Source organism: Manis pentadactyla, chromosome 5, assembly GCF_030020395.1.
Source record: "Manis pentadactyla isolate mManPen7 chromosome 5, mManPen7.hap1, whole genome shotgun sequence".
Classification (NCBI taxonomy): Eukaryota; Metazoa; Chordata; class Mammalia; order Pholidota; family Manidae; genus Manis; species Manis pentadactyla.
In genome coordinates, this window is record NC_080023.1 from 46,080,968 (window position 1) to 46,098,158 (window position 17,191).

General features: G+C 42.0%; 1 pseudogene; it reads right to left on the minus strand.

Moving 5' to 3' along the window:
• Positions 1–16,009: 16,009 nt before the first annotated feature.
• LOC118917413 (AP-3 complex subunit sigma-1-like) lies at positions 16,010–16,581 on the minus strand (annotated as a pseudogene).
• Positions 16,582–17,191: the final 610 nt, after the last annotated feature.

Consider the following 17,191-nt stretch of genomic DNA (forward strand, 5'->3'; position numbering starts at 1 on the left):
AGAGGACCCTCTGCTGATCGCTCTTGGGGACAGAGCACTAGATGGCTTGGCCAGTGGCTCCAGTCCTAAGAAAGAAGTCCTGCTCATGCCCTGGCAGCTGAGGATAAGGCAATAACAGCAATGGTGAATCCAGGAGCATTGCTTTAAATAATCCTTCTCCTTAATAGCTTTGCCTCTGGTGTGTGACAGGTGTTTACATTATTAAGTAAAAGTGTTTAAACAGCGACCTCCTTGGTATAAGGGTGAAGGAGATTAAAATCCAAGCAGTGCCGCAGCCATTTAAATCAATGAGACTTGTCAGATCTGTAACACACAAGCTACTTAGAGGGCGCCGGCACCTATTGTTTTTGAGGTTCAACTAATATCTCAATATGCTCATTCCTTTAGAGTCTGGTCAGGCCTTGGGGTGCTCATTAAAGGCTGCTCTGGCCCAATATTGGAATTAGCATTATCTAACAGTTGGCTAAATGTGCACCAAGTAGTCACACTATTAGGACGATCAGAGCTTGTGTTGATTCCTGCTTAGTGAAATGGCCTTTAAGGGGATCCCAATGGTCAATTCCCTCAGCTAATCAGAAGCAGGGACCATGAAGGCTACCATCTCCTCCACTGGGGAGTGTGTGTGTGTATGTGCGTGTGCACGTATGCGTGTGCTAACAGGTGGCTTGGCTTCGCCCATGGTCACCCTCCCTTGAGTTGTGTCCTCCCAGTTTTTAGACACAACCTGGCAACCTCATGTCCACCAGCAGCGTTGAGGAACCAAGTTCTTGAGGCTTACTTTTTGTTTTCTGTTGTTGTTTTAAGCTTCATGCTATCACCATGCACTGGAAACTTCTCTCTCCCTTAATAATCAAACTTAGATGCTCCCTATTTGGCAACAGGGGGAAATCACATAAGAATTGCAGCTGGAATTTAAAGATTCCTCAAGATTTATCTTCTTGTTGGGGGTCTCTAGCTGATTTCTGCAGGCACCACCGCGCTGGCTTCAGGGGTGCTCATGCATGGTTAATGTCCCAGTTCTAAAGGGACACTTGTCTCTTCTTTAATTCTTGGAGTGAGTCAGGCTGGCCACGGCAGGACCTACACACAGGTCAGGTTACAGGGCCTAGTTTACTTCTAGGTATGGCCCCACTGTCAGCCTGCCAGGGGGCAGAATCCTGGATCCTTGAGAGACCAGACAGGCCTTGGCTATGGAGGAGCTGGTCCAGCAGAGGCTGAGGGCTTTCCTCTCTGGATGCTCTGAAGGGTTTTCTTCGGTGATAGACCTGGGGAATGCTCTCTACTTCAGATGAAAGCCCTTTTTCTATTCATAGTAATCAGGTAAGGTCATGGCTTCTACTTTCCACAGAACTTTGTCAAAATGCAACATCAAGGCCTTCACCCTGAAAAAAACAAATGTGTAAGTAACACCTGGCCACTTGCAGCATCAGGGCCCACAGCATGGTCCTCCCTGGGAGCTGGCTGGGAATCCAGCCTCTCAGGCACCCAGGCCTGCTGAAACAGGATCTGCACTGTAACATGCTCCCCTGGTGATCTGTGTGCACACTGAAGCCTGAGAAGCACCAGTGAGGACCATTCTGTCCACACCATCTCTCTCCACCACAGGGAGCAACTCCCTGTTAGCCCGCTCGGGGAAGAAAGTCCTGGGACATCCCTGTCCCATCACTGTAGCCTCTGGGATTTTTTTCTGGCTTATGGCAGAATGACTGGAGACTCTTACATTTCTAAGACTGTTTGTAGGGACAAGGAATGTTAACGACCTTCTGCTCAGAGCACGGAGATAAGGAGACTATGTCATGGGCTAGACACCACTGTGCGAGGTAATTTACTTCTTCCCATAATCATGGTCAGTACCTCTAACATCACATGCAGGGGGTGTGCAGGCCCCCGGGGGGCTTGGTGCAAGGCCGGCACCATGGAAGCTGCCTCCTAGGAGAAAGCCCTCCTTGGAGACTTCCCTTCAGGGAAGTCTCCTAACAGTGCAGCGTGAATGCAGGTCTGTCTGTTCTGGAGGCAGCCCATTCGGTGAGAACAGTCCCGTGTGGGTTTGCCTGCATAGCTAGGTTGGTCTCCACCGCAAGTCAGAAGCCACTGGGAAATGCAGTCTTAGGTCTTGAAGGAATTTGGGTGTTTATTTATGGAAGCAGCAGAGATGCCTCTATCCTCCACTTGCCTGCTCTGCGATTGCAGGCAGGTTATTTAACCTCTTCAACCCTTAGATTCTCCATTTTAACATTGATTATAGGAATGGTACTGAACTTATGGGTGTGTTGTGAATACTAAGCTTAGTGTTCATTCTGTAATTCTCACTCCGTATCAGACTTAAAGTCATCTCTATAGGAGGTGAGAATTATCTTTCAGGAGTGGAAGGAGTCTTGAAGTCACCTTATGGAAAGGGGACAGGGAAGGGAAAACCATTAAGATGAAAAAGGTTCTGTTTTCGCTTTGTCAGAGCCACGGCTTCCCACGCTAGGCCCGTCACCCAAGTCCTGCACACGTGTGACTTCCCAGGGCCTGTAAGGAACTCTGGATGATTATGAGCGAGGAACAGGGATGAGACTGCTGCAGGTCGCCTGGAGCCACAGAGTTAGTTAACTGGGAAGATAGGTGGATATTTAATCGTGACAAAATATCAGAAGATTTGAAGTATCGATAGTGTTGGAAAATAATGATAGTTGATTCTCAATGATCAGTGCTGTTGGGAAGGAAAATAACACAGCCAAATACCATGTTGTGTGCTGAAAGTACCATGTCATGGTTTTGAAAGGTGGTTCACTCAGACGTGCTCCCTTGCTGCCGTGCACTGACCTCTGCCCCTGTCCTTCCTGACCCTCCCTTCACATCCCACATCTGGTAGCGTGCACTGGGCAAGAGCGGTCCCATCACAGAGAGGATTTTCCAGAGCCATCAATAAGCTTGCAGAGAACATGTACTTTCTAAGGAATATTCACTCTTGCAGCTTGATTCCTGGGGCTTAAACAGAGCACTGCTTTCCATTGACAGATGATTTCAGGTGGACAGGTCTTGTGACCTTGTAAATATGGCTCATAATTTGAATTTTTTTTTATTCTGGAAGCTAACTGCTAAAAGCAAAAGCTTAAAAAAAATGAAATGATCTCCCTCTGTTTTCTCTCCGGGAAAATAAAGCTAAAAATACAGAGAAGGGTTTTCATTTGGCAGAGTCGAGCTACCACTTTTGGATTGCTGTCCCTTTGATCTTCTATTCTCTGTGTTCAGATACCCCTTTGTTCCCGTCTGAACCACGTGAAACAAATCACCTTAATTACTTCAGGCCTGGCTTCTTCCTCTGGTTCTCATTTTCTGAAATTCCTGCAGTGGTTACCAAATAAATCTATGTGGGGCTCTAGCCCTTGGAAAAAGCACAGAGGCGCCTGCTGCAGCAAGAAGAATTTCAAAGTTAGTTAAAAGGCACAGGAGGAGTGAGGGAATTGAATGGGACTCCCCCTGATTTCCAGCCTGGAGAAGTAATGCTGGCTGTATTACTTGGAAGTCCATGCTCATTGCAGGGCACAGCCCTCACTCACACCTTTGCTTGTAGGGAGAGAATATTTAATGCTGTGTTTCCTTGGCTTAGTACCCAGAGCTCTGCTTCCATCAGCTGTGCCCCAAATGCTGTAGGAACACACAGCCTACGGGAAAGCCCAGGCAGGTGGAGGAGGCGGACAGAGATAGTGGTGTGTGCTCACTTGCCGGGCTAAGCCAGTAGGAGGCCTCAAGCGAGGCAGAGGGTAGCAGGAAAGTGTGCCACCTCCCAGGACCTGTCACTGAGTTGCAGCCAGGTTGCGCGGAGCTGCATTTTAAGTGGGCCATTCCGAATGAAGAACCCCTGGCAGAGAGGTGCTGAGGCAGGCCAGGCTGTGTTCCTGTACGCTGGGGGGTCCAGGGGGAGGTAATTAGGAGCAAAGAGCTGAAACTGCGCAAAGGAAAATGTGAGCGGTACAGCGTAAAAGCCTTCCTGACAGTGATGTCTATTAGCCGACGGCATCCTCTCCTAAGGGAAGCTGCGGAAGACCCATTACTGGAGGCAATCAAGGAAGGGGGCCCTGGTAACACCCGGTGGGGGTGGGCTGCTGGGGATTGCATGGCTCCTTCTCAGGGCTGGGGGCCCTGCCAGAGCAGACTGGAGGCTAACTGCTTGGACCTGCCCTCGCCTCGGCGGGGCTGTTGGAAGGGCCACTTACACAAGTTCCTTTAGTGAGATTTCACCGTGGAGTGCGTTCTGCCTCTGCAAAGGGCAAGTGCTGTGTATGCACGTCTATGTGTACAGGGAGCACACTCCACAGCCCCCAGGTGTGGGAGTGACTGTAGGGTCCAATAAGAGAAATTTTGAAAACAAAATTTTCATGGGGTGGGTGATGGTTTGCAAAGTATTTTCAAGGGAATTTTGTTTGAGGTGGATAGATTTACTCAAGCTGCACACTTAATTTTTAAAATGTGATGATGAAACAGGTTTGGGTTCACCAAGTAGAAGGTGTTGCTCCTTCACCCCTTTTCCAGGAAGGCCCAGTGTTCTGGAGGACTTTGGAGGTGACCAGGAAGTGGCTTCTTTGGATATAAACATCACTATTCTTTCTTTACTTGGTTCTATTTACAAAACAGCAGTGTGTTTTGTAACTGCTAGAGAGACTAAATGAATTAGACTGGGCCAGACAAGGGCTTTGCACTTTCTCCCCTTACACCCTTCCTTCCCCTCCGTTAAAGGGGCTTCTGGCAGCTCTTGGACAGGCAGCTGTTAAGAAGGCAAAGCTGGATTAAGTAAACAGCTTGAACTAGCTGCTTTGGCTGCAGCTCACCCTTGATTCCCAGGCCATCAGTACTGTAGCCCTGTTGATAACTTATTGTAATATTGCTCATGTTCACCATCTTCACCTCACATTAGATGATCAAGGGTTCATTCCTTGTTGTCATTGTGTGACCTCCCCGTCTATTACTTGTTCCTTACCATGTATCCTTCTAGCATAACCAGGTGCATCTCTGGAAAGCACCGTTTTATCATGACACTCACTTTTGCAGAACCTGTCAGTGGCTCCCTTATGGTACCCAGGGCAGAGTAGTGGGTTGGCATGAACATCCTTTTCTACCTGTAAAAAGAGTTAGTTCTAGTAATATTTTGAGAAATTCAGACCTATTCATTTCAGGGATTGAGTAAGGTGGACATTAGGGACTGGATGTTTCCTCACCATGATTTATGATTTAAAAATATATCTAAACACTGACATTGATAATGAAGTTACATTCTGAATTCTTTACCTTTTTAAGCTCAACCTCTTCCATAAGATGAGGGTTATAATAGAATAGTGTTTCTCAGCCCAGGATGCATATTGGAATCATTTGGGAACTATTACAAATTATGGATGCCTGGGTCAGATCTTTGGAAGTGGGGTCTGGGTATCAGAATTTTTCCAGAGCTTTCCAAGCAATTCAGACATGTAGCCATTTTTGGAAATTATTATATCAAATAACTTCTAAGACCCCTATGATTTCAGCTTTTTGGCTCCCTAATTCTCTAATTTTTCTAGGTCAGCTGATTACTTCCTAGCTAGCATAAAGTAGGATCTTTTTAGTTAGGGTCAGGATACAATCTTAGAACCAAATCATCACTGCTGTTTTGTGGCCACTATTATCCAAACAAGATTCGCTTTTCCTCTGATTCCAAAAACACCTCCCCTAATTCATTCATCTGCAAATGTTTACTGAGCACCTGCTGTATGCCAGAGGCCCCATTCTATTCAACGGGGAAGGTTACAATGTGAGCAGAGCAGACAATGAAGATGTTCTCATGGGATTTATATTCTAGAAGCAGGTCCAGATCAGTATGGTCTCCTCTTTATCTTGTTTGAATCTCTTTCTTAAGCTTTCAACCATATTCTCTGGCTACTCATTCCTGCTTCATCTCAGGGCATCAACGTAAAGTCCACTTTTATACTTGGTTATTTTTTATAGAAAAACTAAATCAGATAAGAGTTAACCACTATGAAGTATAAAATCTAAAGTACCTCCATAGCAGGTGGGATTAATATCCTTTTATAACTTAAAAGGTAATCTATTTAGTTATAAAAAAGATATAACCATTGGCAGGTTCTCATGGAAGACTGCATGTCTGACAGGGCAAGTCCATCTAATTCAGGAATTACCAACCCACTTGGTTAACGATCTAAAGTCATGCAACGAAGGTGACCCTGGCTCATGGTCCTTCAGCTGGTTCCAAGATTAGGCCACTGTACCTCCTCAAATCCCAATAGCAAACATACCCCAATTCCCCTCTACAGAACCAACTTTTCCAACTTATATTTTAGATTAAGTGAAACTGATTTCACACAGGAGACCCAGTTAGTTTCCCCTGGCTACAAAGATTAGTTTCAAGATGAACATATGATCCAATCAGACCCAATAAACGGCAGTGATGTTTTCCTCATGGAGGAACTCCTGACATTATATGCTGGACCTGAAAAGGTTGTAGGGGTTGAACCACTGTTGCTATTCTGGTTCCAACAAGAAGCTGAAAGATGGAGAGACACAGTCTTGATGATATTGATTGAGCTCATGACTGAAGCTAAGTAAGCCTCTGGACTTTTCATCCTGAATGAAACAATAAATTCTCTTTTTGCTTAAGCTAGTTTGGATTTAGTTTTATGCTACTTGCAATGGTAAATGAGCCAGTCTTCATTTTATTTTCACATTGTTAGTTTAAATTGATTTTAGAGGCCCACAGATCACCTCTATAACTCACTTTAAATTTAAGGAGCTAGAGATGACTTTAGAAAGTATTAATTTACCACAGGGAGAGTAGTTGGATTATAATGTCACAATATTAATTATTTTAGGCACTTTTCATTACTTAGTTTCTTTGTCTATTTATTTGTTGTTTTTGGCAGCAGATAATTTGATGTGATACTTGACTCTAGTAAGTCTTTAATCAAAAACTTTCAAAGTGCAAACAGCTTATATTTTCCTCCTGATTAACTGGAGAAAAATGAGTTTTGTTCTAAAGAGTTATAATCAAAATAAATACCCACAAAGAAACAACAACTCTTGGGAGAAAGTTACTTTAGTTACTTACCAAGATAAAAAACTGTAAATGTTTTTGTTGGGAATTCTGGTGGAGACAATAAATAACCAGAAAGGTCTTAAGGTTTGGATGGGCAGCAAGAAAGGAGAAGAGCCTTCTGGTACTAGGCAGGTGGAAGAGCAAGCCATATTCGTGGCTGTTGAGGAGGGGATATCAGCAGAAATGTGTGTTGTCCCTTCCATTTGCAGAACTGTTACTGGGAAATGGCCATCCCACCAGAGGCTACTACTACCAGCACCCTTTGCATGTAGATATGGTCATATATTTAGTCTTCACCAATAACATGTGAGTGGAACTGATATGTGACACTTCAATGCCAAGACTTTTCAAAAGTAGTCTAATTTCTGGATACCTTTACCCACTTTCATCTGTAGATGGTCCTAGTGGTTATGTAAACATGTAAACACAAAGGAGCTTGTGATTCTGAATTATTTAACAAAACTTGTTTTGGATTCTTACATGAAAGAGAAATAAACTATTGTCCTTGGGCGTTATGCATTCACAGATGTATTTGATGCAATGAGAACTCAGTGATGTTCAAAGCATGGTCACCAGATCAAGATTATCAGTGTCACTCTGACTTGATAGAAATGAAAATTCCCTAGACTTATTGCATTAGAAACTCAGATCCAGAAATCTGTGTTTTAACAGGCTCTACAGGCGATTCTGATGCATCAAGTTTGAGGACCACTGCCGCCTTTACCAACTTCACTACCACCCTAGCTGATGAGTAGACATGAGCTTGGCCTTTTATTGGTTAAACCCTCAAAGTATCTTAAATTGCTGGCTTTTGTTAGGCATGGTGGCTGAAAGATAAGAATAATGTTAGAAAACCTGGTGCAGTTGGGAAGACCTTTGGTGAGTTTGAAGTTCCACTGAATTTTGAGGAAGAGAAACATCTTTACTTAGAAACAACTTCAGTTCTAAATATTTTCATGTTTTGAAGGGCACTGGAGCAGGGGTCACAACCCAAATGCCTACCAGGGAATCTAATGGAGGGAAGTGGCTGAGGGGAGGAGGGAGCCAGCACTAAGTGAGGCTGATTGTTGAGAATGTGGGCCCCGGGCATTCAGGCCTAAAGATTGTTAAAGAGAACAAGAAATTTGGATTTTCATGTCAGATCTTCTGGTTTCTCCATGTTCTTACATTAAAAAAATGGAAATAAAGAAAAGCAAAACTGAAAACTGTATGGCCAAATGTCCCCAAGTGTTGGATTTGATCCGTCAGCTGCCAGTTTTATAACATTTGTTTGGAAGGACCAGGGAACCAGTCAGCCTGACAAATGTCTCGTCTTAGTTATTAGGAGGCAAAATAACTTAAATAAATGATGAGTTTCAAGGAAAGGAAGAGTAAGAGCTGTACAAAGTAGTTGCCAAGGTAACATCTTGCTGATCAGAAAGGGACGACAATTGGGTTTTATGTAGATGCAGAGTGAGAATGAAACATAATCTTTCTCTGTATTCTTTCTGTTTAAGATCAGTAAGCAAATGGGTGTGGACACAGTGTGGCTGCCTGAGATTTGCAGGAAGCAATTCTTTTCCTATTTTTAGAGACCCCAGTGAGACCTGATCACCAGCTAGCGACATAATGGAAGTCACACCATTAAACCTTCCCATATGCAAGCAGCAAATCAATGAACTCCAAGAGCCGTTGCCTAAGCTAGCATCCAGGAACGTGGGCAAGCTAGGTGAGGCCTGCTTTGGTGAGGAAAGTTAAAGCTTTTTCTTAAAGCAGGAGGAAAAGAGATTGTATTAAGCACTGAGAGAAGAGAGTTGAAGTTTTGTGAAAATCGTTTCAAATTGTATCTTTACTTAAATGTATTGGAAAACCATTGGTAATTACTGTTTTGTTATATGTCTATATTAACAAATTAATAAAAAAGGCTTTTATATTTTATTTCATGTAATTGAAGCTTAACTTAATTTTTTTATTATGAAAATAAGACATTGTTCTAGGGCCTGCCAAACTTAAGGCAGTCTTCTCTCCCTGGGCAAGACCAGGCTTGGGTATGTTTTCAGCACAAAGATGTGGCAGAAACTTTCCTGAGGAGTTTTACTCTCCCTTTAACCCTTATCAACTATGCAGATATTACCTGTACTGCCTTGGAATGCTGCCCAAAGGTGGGCTTCTTTGATTGTATAAAGAGCTCTGGGCTCTAGAGGTGACCTTGCTTACTTTGTAATGGGGCAAATAACAGGGTGTTGTATGAAACACTCAAGCCCTTTTTCCCCTTAACAACCTATTTTGGACGTCTTTTGGTGGAGATCTAACTCACCTTTTCAGTAACTGTGTGTAGTCTTGGACATTTGGAGTTCCCTGATTATTGGTTGTCATCTCTGGTGTATTCCATTTTTGTTATTATTGATAATATTGCCATAAATATTCCAGCAACCCATTTTTGCTTACATGTAATACAGTATATTTGAAGGATAAATTTTATGTGAAATGATAAATTTTCTGAAAAAATTTGAAAGGTAAATTTTCTGAAAAAATCTGAAGGATAAATTTCATGTCAAAATATGTATGTATTTAAATTTCACTAGTCATTACCTAATCACCCTACATGGGATAATAACAATTTATACTTTTCTAATAGTTCATGAAACTGCTGATTTCCTCTCTGCCTTATTATATATTATAAAATTGCTAGTCTTTTCTGATCTGATATAGAAAAAAACCAGTGTTTCATTGTTCTAATTTGTTTTTTCTCTGATTATGAGAGCTTGAAGAATCATGTTTAAAGATACTTGTTCTTCTTTTTTAGTGCAATGTCTCTTTATACTTTTCTAAAAATTGCTGGCATTTTTATTGACTGTAAGACCTCTTTATATATTAAGCAATATAGCCTTTTGTCATATGAGGATTGGCTTTAAAAAATTGGGTTCTAAATATTTATAGTCTCAGCCTAAGGCACCTGGGGCAGTCTAGACAGTGGCTACATACAGCTAGTTGCCCAGTGAAAATTGCACAACCTGGAAAGCCCTAACCTGCACATATTAATCTGAAAAGGAAGTCAAAGTCCTAGACAACTTCCTGAGTGCTTTGTGTAACATCATGGGCACAGGTGATGGAGGTGGTGGGTGGATGCATGGGGTGGTGGGGAATTAAGGGCTAGGTCTGAGGTGGGATCAGTAAATGGGCACCTCAGGACTAGAATTCTCATGGCAGGGTTTCTTTTCACTCATATTCAAGCATAACCATTTTGCCTCGCTGCTTCCTGCTTGTGCTTTCTGTGGATGCCTTTGCTGCCAATGCCTTTTCAGGGTAATGCTTTGCTTGCATTCAGGGGGCTGCTTGTTCAGGTCGGCACCCACCTTCCTTGGGCAAAAGAGTCAGATTTTCTTTTGAATACCCTGTGTGGTCCCCACATGATACTTCCCTCATTGGGGGCCCCAGGATGGCATAAAGCTCTCAGTTAAAGCTAACGGTAAAACCACAATAAGAGTTAACCCAATTTTCCTCCTTTGGTATTTATGAAAAGCAACATTTAAAAACCTTGAAATGTACTTAACTAACAACAAAAGCCATTGCTCTGTTAATTCCTTCCTGGAGATGGTTCTTTCTTCTCAAATAGGCCACTTTTCAGACTGGAAATCACCTCAAATCCTCAAATAACCCCATGTTTTTCATATGTGATTCCAGAAAATTGCTGTTTGCATGATGCCTTGGTGGGGACTCACTTAAAAGTTAGACTTGGTACTGTATTTATGGACATTTTAACATGACATTTTCAACTGCCTAAATAATTGTGATATTTATCAGAAAAAAGAAACCAGAGTAATGAAAGGCACCTAAAACTATTAACATCTCAATATTACAAGCCTTAATTTCCTGCCTGAAGCATAGTGAATGACTCATTTTTAAAGTCATCTCTAGCTATGTTAATGTATATAGATGGTTTATAGACTGGGAAAATCAATGAACATCATGGATTTTCAAGATAGGCAGTGTGATTTTAGAATAATGAGATCAGGTAAAAACATTGGATCTCAGTCATTCAAGTTATAAGAAGAAAATGAGGACTAGCAAGGGGGAGGTAATTTGCTCAACGTCTTGTGGGTACCAAACAGTCTAGCAGCAGCCCCACTGTGCCTAAGATCATCCTCTCGTCCCCACTCCCTGCTCCTTCAGCCCTTCCTGCAGGCTTAGCCAGCCCAGGAGATGGCTTCACAGGAGCAGAGGACTATGAACTGGGATTTGGGGGATGGGCTCTCTCATTTTACCCTGGCTACACCTGCTCTGGGAGAAGCCTGTGACAGGTATTGTCATTCTTGGTAGCTTAGTGTCTAGGTTAACCAACCCGCAGGCAGAGTGGGAAGCCCTTGTAATTTGCATAAATAGAAAATGCTTACTTGATAGAAAATATTCTCTCTCCTAATAGAAACTGTTATCATTAGAGCCACTCCTTAAGTGCTCATCAGTGTAAAGATGCATTTTAATAGGCTAACTGCTCTTTTAACTAGGAGGGATAATGTGTTAATAGGAAAATAAACATAAGGTGTTACATCCCCCCTTCCTTTATATCTGGTCTCATAAACCCACATGCATTTTTATGCCCCTAAGAATTTGCCATATTAGTCGCTTGACCTGGAAAGATCTTCTCAGGCTGGATAAATGTCATAACTTTCCAAGGCTCAGATCAAATACCATTTCTGTCTATGATTTTGATTCTTTCCCCCAAGTAGAAATAGCACCATTTATACACCTGTACACTTCATCTGTAATTAATATAAACTTCCCGATTGCACAAAAAGTTTGAGCTATCTTACCAATAGAACTACAAAAGGATAAAGGAGATTTGTGGTCAAGGGCAAACATGGGCAGCAAAATAAATGCCTACCCCTCCCTCTTGTACAGTTGTTAGAAGAGGACTAAAAATTTGGTCCTAAGCCTCTGGCAGCTAAAGAAAAATGGAAACACATTGAATTTTAAGATTTTGCTGTATCCAGAAGACAAAAACAAATGAGCTGTTCTGAGAAAGCTCTTCCTACATCTGAGATCTGAGAGTAATTTCTCCATGGGGTTCTTAGAAAATGAGCACAGTGTGATAGAAGGGAGGACACTTTCAACATTCCTACATTGGCTACATATTAAATTTCATTCAGCAGTTTTTAAAATGTTGCTCAAACTAGGCAGATGATGAGACATCAAAGTACAGCTGAGTAAAAGCAGTTTCCCTGAGGTGTGAAAACAAGCCATGGATCATGTTGTTTTAGGTCTTTATAGATTTTTTAAAACCAAATTTTACTTCTGTGTACATGAATAGAAAATTTTAGGATATCTAAAGTAATAGATGGGCTGTTTGTCTTTTAGGTAAACCTCCAAAATTATTTATTGTAAGTATATTTGATAAGGATTATATGACTGAGAGTTCAAGGTTGCATTTTTTTCCCAGCAAGATCCAAGAGTGTAGATAACCTGCCAACGGAGGACAGATCTGTATGGTCTGTCAATCAGTCTGTCAGAATGTACCTGTATCGTAGCACTTATCACTTTGCTTTATGGACATCCTTGTCCCTAGCATAACTGCATACTCTTCAAGGGCAGGAACTACTTCTTTTTTGTTTTTGTATCCTTAGCCCCTATTGTAATGCCTGAAACAAAGCATCTCCGAATGGATTCTGTTGAAGTGAAGCAATTTCAAAGCTTCCCGTTATCATCCAGTGCTACTTGGCAAAAATAAGAGCTTTGAGGAGGAAAAAGGCAAGGAATGTAGGATAGCCAAGCTCTGCAGGAAGGGAAAAGGCAAGGAGGCAGGAAAGGATGGGAACTTGGAGCACAGTTTGAGAGAGCAAGTGTAGGTGGAAGCTTCCAGTGAACAGTAGTGAGTGGGCCTTACAGGTGGAGCACACAGTGTTGGGGCATCATCTGATTAAAGTGAGGTGGACTAGGAAGGGTTCTGAAAGAGTGAGTGGTGTAGGAGTTATGCAAATGACTAGAAACAACCCTTCTTATTATGCCAGCTATTGTCTGTTGTTAGTCCTATTCTCACCCTATTCCTTCTCCTCTAAATTGCATGTTGTTAGAATCTTGGGAAATGCACTTCTAGACTCTCTTGGGAGGTGGACTTCAGGCAGGGTTTGCCAATGGGAGTGCTCAGGGGAGACTGGAAAGTGGTGGAAGAGAAGGCTGTCCCTCTGGCTATGACAGTGGCAGCAGTGGGTGGTCCCAAGGGTGATTAGGGCATTGACTAACAGCTTTGGTGGTGGTTCCTGCATCACCAGTGGGAACCTAGGCTCCTGGGTTCCTGCCAAGTAGCTATGGGCAATAGCGTCCACAATGGCCTTCAAGGACCCTCACCTCTTGGTATTCATGCCTTGCATAATCCTGTCCCTTTGAGTACATGTTGCTAACCAACAGAATATGGCAATTTTGAGGCATGCCACTTCTGTGGTTAGGTTATAGAAGACTGTGATTACTGCTTAGCTAGAAGACTTTTTCTACTGCCTTCTCCGCTTGCATGCTCTGAAGAGGCAAGATGCCAGGTTCATGAGATCCACATGGCAAGGAACTGAGGGAGGACCCTAGCCAAAAGCCAGCAAGGAACAGAATCCTGCCAATAACTACAAGAGCCTGAAAGTGTATCCTTCCCCATTTGAGCCTTCAGATGAGTATAGCCTGACACCTTGATTACAAACTATGAGAGACCCTGGAACAGTGAAAGGACTCAGCTTAGCCACACTTGGATTCCTATCCCACAGAAACTATGAGGTAGTAAAGTATCTCACGGTTGTTCCATTGTGTTTTGAGATAATTCGTTACACAATAGCAATAGGTAACTAATACAAGGGCTGATCCATCAGTCCCAACAGTAGCAGCAACTGTGTGCTGGGTAGCACCCCACACACCCCTTTTCTCCCCCAACAAGGGGACAGGGGCAACTTCCTGCAGCTGCTGCTCTTTAGGTAACACCACCTTCCCTGTAGCCAGTGTTTTCAGCACCTTTCAGCCACTGTTTTATCACTTTTTCTCTATTAAGTCCTCTCTGTCTGAAATATGTGAATGGCGACTGTCAGATCCACAAAACTATTTTTCCTGGGAAGGAGATAAAGGGGAGTATCCCATTATTCTAAATGCACTCATATCTTTATAGATGATAAAAAATTGTGATGCAACTTTTGGTTTCTTTTTTTAAAGTGCATGAAGGTTTGCTTCTCTGCAGGGCTTGGTTTCTGGGGAAGGTCAACTTCAAAAGGTGGAGTCATCTGTATGTTCTTTCATGGGTGTAGTTGGTATATATTCCTGTCCTTCAAGCAGCAAGGCAAAGCCAGAGGAATTCTACAGGACACAGAGTAGCTTCTCTGTTTTCATGTGGGAGTCCACGGAAGTACAATCTCTGCATGCTCCCTATAGCTAGAATAATATGGCATGTGTATGAGGGCACACTTAACTCAGCAGAGGGACAACCATATCGACTCCATTTCCCCTGGAGATGGTGAAACTAGAGAGAAACCCGCATATCAGGCCAGAGCAGCTCTTGATGAAGTTTAAAAGAGAGATGGCAAACTCATAACTACACAGCAGAAACCAAGTCAGAGGCAGCAAAAGCTGTAGCTTAAGAATAAAGGGATAGAAAAAGACTAAAGAGGCCAGATCTACCCACCCACAGAATACCCAGTGAAGAAAATGAGCTACACTTCTCCCACTGGAAGGCTTGGGGGTAGGAGACATTCAGGAAAACCACAGGGGCAGAAATGAGATAGCTTATCTGGAACAGGAAAAATGAGCCAAAGTATGCTCTTGATAAATGGCTGAAAGTGAGGACAAAGGGAAAACATAATGTATACTTGGCATTGGAAGAATGCCTTTTATCCAGAGATCTCAAAGCAGTTTGAGTCTATCAATTGACTTTGTGGCAGTTTAATTATTAATCAGTCATTTGATGTGGCATTTTATTCTAAAATATACCAAGTGTTTTACAACACAAGTACATCAGTTATTCTCCAAATAAACTGATATGTGATGGCTATTCTTGTTTGACACATGGGGAAACTGACCCTCAGAGGAATTGGGCTCCATATCGAGGATAATGAGAGGATAGAAGATCTCAAATGAATGTGCAAACACTGGCTAAGGATGGGGAACTCTGTGAAACAACTCAGTTTTTTCTATGGCTAGTTCTTCAGGGTGTTAACGGTAGGCAGAATAATAGTTCCACAAAGATGTTTGTGACCTAATCCCCAGAACCTGTGAGTAAGTTACCTTACAGAGCGAAAGGGACTTTGTAGGTGTGATTAAGGATCTTGAGATGGGGAGATTATCCTGATTTATCTGGATGGGCCCAATATACTTGCAAAGGTCTCTGTAAGGGTCAGAGGGAGGTAGGAGATTCAAAGAAGATGAGAGCTTCCTGACAACCCATTGTAGACTTCTGACTTCCAGAATGATAAGATAAGAACTTTGTGTTAAGCCATTAAATCTGCAGTCTTTTTGTTTTTTTAGAAGTTCAGTTACCTTGGAGTTTATTTAGACAGAAAAAGGTCATAATGTTTTCATACAATACATACTCGGTTCTGACAAATAATAGAATTAAGGAATGCTGCCCTTGTGGATCCATACAAAACACCAACATTGTGGTTTGTACATAATTTAAAGAAATGTCTCAAACACTTTTTGAAATACTTTAGTAGCCAATACATAGAGGCATGCCTTAGGTGGGCATAGGAATGCAGTTTAAAAAAGAAAGAAAAAACCACAATTTCATCAAAATCACTGAGTAAGAAAAACAAAACTGAACTTCCATACTGATTTTATGTACGTTGTATGTACCACTGTATGTACATACAACCTCTGTATGTACGTTGACTTAAATTCAAGAGCAAAAGATAAAACTCTTCCTCTATTTTTGGTAAACAACTGCTTGGTAAACTCAGGTGACAATTCCCCTGGATTTTACCAGGGAGTGGCCTTTTAAATTTATTATTTAAAAGAAGGCAGGTTTGGCACTCCTATACTGATGTCACCATATTCACCATATTATTTTCTGGGATCTCAGAAAGATTCATATTCTTTACAGCTGATACATCATGGGCTGGAGCTCCTGCTAAGCCAGCCTCAGATTTCTCAGGTTATTTTGTGTATCAGTTTGTGTCATAATTTCATTCATGTTGGTTTCTAATACCATCTGCCCCATCACCATTTCTGCAAGAATATTATGAACCTTGTCTACATGGAAAATTAAATCCAGTTCACAAACATTTTCAAAACACTTGTCTAATGTTTCCACAAATACTTGCGTTAGATCTAAAATGCCAAGTTCACTTTTTGAAGAATCCACAGGGAAGACAAAATACAATGTTGCTTAATGTTTATATATCAGTGTGTTGTCACATCCTCCACTTAATTTTCCTCCTTCTAGAAAACTGCAAATATTTTCATCTCTCCTGGTTACCAAATTTGCTGATTTGCTGTTGGGTATCTTCACTGTAGGGCTGGTAGAACTTGGAGAGCCACGGCTTCCCATGGCTGAAGATGAGAATTGCCTTGATCATGGCTGAGCCTGGCCCACCTGGTGGGCAGGGTGGTGGGGGATGGGTGGAGGGGTGCTTTGTTTGGTCATTTGTTATAGCAGCAATAGGTGAACAATATAGCATCTTTGAAGAATGGAGGTGTGGAGGATTTCTTGACACTACTGACCAAAAATTTCATTTCTTTGAATTATTTGAGTAACACAATTAATGAAGCTTTTTGAAAGGCAAGAATTACTTGGGTATTTATTCATGACAATAATGTATTTAATAGCTGGAGGAAAAGAATAAAGGCAATAACCACAGTTAATGGTAATGAGTAATAGTTACTGAGGCTTAATATGTACCAAATGTGGGTCAGGCTCTTGATGTACCTTCTCTCTCATTTCTTATAAGAAATCTGTAAGGTAATGGTTATCCTCATTTTACAGAGGTGGAAACTGAGTCTGAGAGAACCAAGCAGTTAGTGAGGGAGCTGGCATTTGCATACCAATATATCTGACTCATTACCACTACTAAAAATGGCTGTTCTAGAGACTTCTTAATTCATCGAAGGTAAAGAATATGTCATGTGCGAAGGTAGGTTGTGGCAGAAAGTCAAGGACAGAACTCTTTCTGGCACTGAGGAGATGTG